At 46.0% G+C, this 2,216-nt stretch overlaps 1 pseudogene across 1 annotated transcript; it reads left to right on the top strand.

Moving 5' to 3' along the window:
- The first annotated feature begins 277 nt into the window (after positions 1–277).
- On the top strand, positions 278–1,919 carry LOC310824164 (bMERB domain-containing protein 1-like; annotated as a pseudogene). Its single transcript has 4 exons — positions 278–284; positions 530–644; positions 1,137–1,207; positions 1,662–1,919. The product of its transcript is annotated as a bMERB domain-containing protein 1-like (transcript).
- Positions 1,920–2,216: the final 297 nt, after the last annotated feature.

Here is a 2,216-nt window from a genome sequence, read left to right as displayed (position 1 = left end):
AGATTCACTTCAGTGTATCTGTCAAGTAAAATAGATATGTCCACTTCACACCAGTAGTTCCCTTTCTCCTCAGTGGTCAGTTGTCTGATGATCAGCTTGATGATCAGCTTCAGTCTTGTCATACAGAGAGATTCTATCCTTGTGTTCCCGGGTTTTCATCAAGGAGCTACTTATTTTTTTCTCACAAGTCAGACTTGTTGAACCAATGCAGAAGTATTCATCATTGGATTTTTCATCTTGGGGATATTGAGAACAACAACGTATTAAACTAGCGTGTATGCCAGGTATTGAAGTGACACAGACTCAGTCATTTACAGACTATGAGGTTCCCTATTGCCCATTAATTTGAGTCCATTGTGAAGTAGAGAGGCACTTATCAAGGGGGCTTACTGTTGGCTGCAGAACAGTGAGGTCATTTGACAATATTCAACATGTTGGGGAGAAATACTGTTTGGTTTTAGCATAGGGAGGTATCACCACCACTTGCTACCAAATCCCACCTAATAGTCAAATCTTTTTCACCTTCCAGACAATGACAAGTCAAAGGAAGACAGAGAGAAGGAGCAGGAGCTTCTCCAGCAGATCCACAAGCTGGTGGAAACCAGAGACTTCCTGGTGGACAACGTGGAGTTTGAGAGGCTATGGCAAGGGTCTGTACACTGGCCTTAGGAGGTTCTGGGAGGTGTGAAGCAGGAAGCAGGAAGAGACGGGTGATAATTGATTAGTTCTGAGGCATGTGAAGAAGAAGAAGAAGAAGAAGAAGAAGAAGAAGAAGAAGAAGAAGAAGAAGAAGCAGAAGAAACACAGGGAGGAGGCGAGGGGAGGGGAGGGGAAGAGAGGAAGGGGGAGAGGGGAGGGGAAGAGAGACAGGTGAGGAAAGGAGGAGGGGAGGGGAGGAGAGGGGAGAGGGAGACAAGAGGAGAGGGGAAGAGAGACGGGTGAGGAAAGAAGGAGGGGAGGAGAGGGGAGGAGAGGAGAGACGGGTGAGGAAAGGAGGAGGGGACGGAGGGGAGGAGAGGGGAGAGGGGGGGGGGAGGAGAGGGGGAGAGAGAAGACAGAGCCTGGGGCCATGGAAAGAAGCAGCAAGAGATGTTTTAGCTCTACTCTCATCATCCTGTTTCTCTCCTCCTCAACAGGGAGAAAGAGGAGGATAAAGAGATGGCCGATTTCCTCAAGTCCAAGTTTCCCAAAAGTTTGAAGAAGAAGGGTATGTATTATTATCAGCAGTAGTAGTAGTATTATTAGTATTAGTATTGTTATTATCATTCACAGCATTCAGTTATTGAATGGGATTGAGGGGATTTGTTGACCTTGATTTGTTGAACAATGACCTTCATTTCATTTAATCTCATCTAGATGTTCACCAGGAGTAAGAGTCTCATTCTTTAGGACTATTTTTGGAAAGCGACTCTTTCTCTAGGCAGCCAGTGAAAGGGAAACAAAGCATTTATATTTCAAATGATGTATTGGCCACATCAATAGGCTGAACATGTTTTCATCATCTCATCATCAGGTTCATACGGTGTGACATTATCTGAAGTGCTGTGTTCCAATATCACTAACACACACACATAAGATGAAGCAGTGTGTTGACCAGGCATTCTAGGGTATATGCTAGTGTGGCTATTGGACCACATCCACGGTGTGTGTTCTTGTCCTAGGTGGTCCGTCCCCAGGCAGTAGGACGACCTCCAGCCCAGCAGACCTCGTCCCCCTTCACTAAGACAGGCCTGACCCTGCTGAAGGAGTGCTGCGGCTTCACCTGCTCCAACTCCGAGGGCCCCCTCACACACAGGGCTCCACAGACCCAAGATGGCGTCACAGTTTCAGCTTTTCAACCAGAGAAAGACTTGAAGCATGGAAGGACAACAAGCAAGACTGAGAAGAACAAGAATGGTAACGGAGAGAAAGGATGTTAACAGGATTGTGTTAAAAGAGATTGGCAGGATCGTTGTGTGATTTTTTTTCTACTATGTGTCTTTTCTGAGCTCTTTCACTCCCTCCTTCTCTCTCTCTCTCTCTCTCTCTCTCTCTCTCTCTCTCTCTCTCTCTCTCTTCTTGTCAAAATCACATCGGCTTCAGCATTTGTGAACCTGTCCCAACATAGAGATTTACATGAACCCCATCACCAGGAATTGCAGGCATGATACTGAATGAAAAAAGGTCTTGCTAAGTGATGCTTGTCCTCATTGTATAACATATGCATTTCCGCACAC

The sequence above is a fragment of the Argentina silus genome, assembly GCF_951799395.1.
Source record: "Argentina silus genome assembly, chromosome: Y".
Classification (NCBI taxonomy): Eukaryota; Metazoa; Chordata; class Actinopteri; order Argentiniformes; family Argentinidae; genus Argentina; species Argentina silus.
The sequence above is the reverse complement of the archived record's forward strand: the minus strand, read 5'-3'. Positions and strand labels throughout refer to the sequence as shown.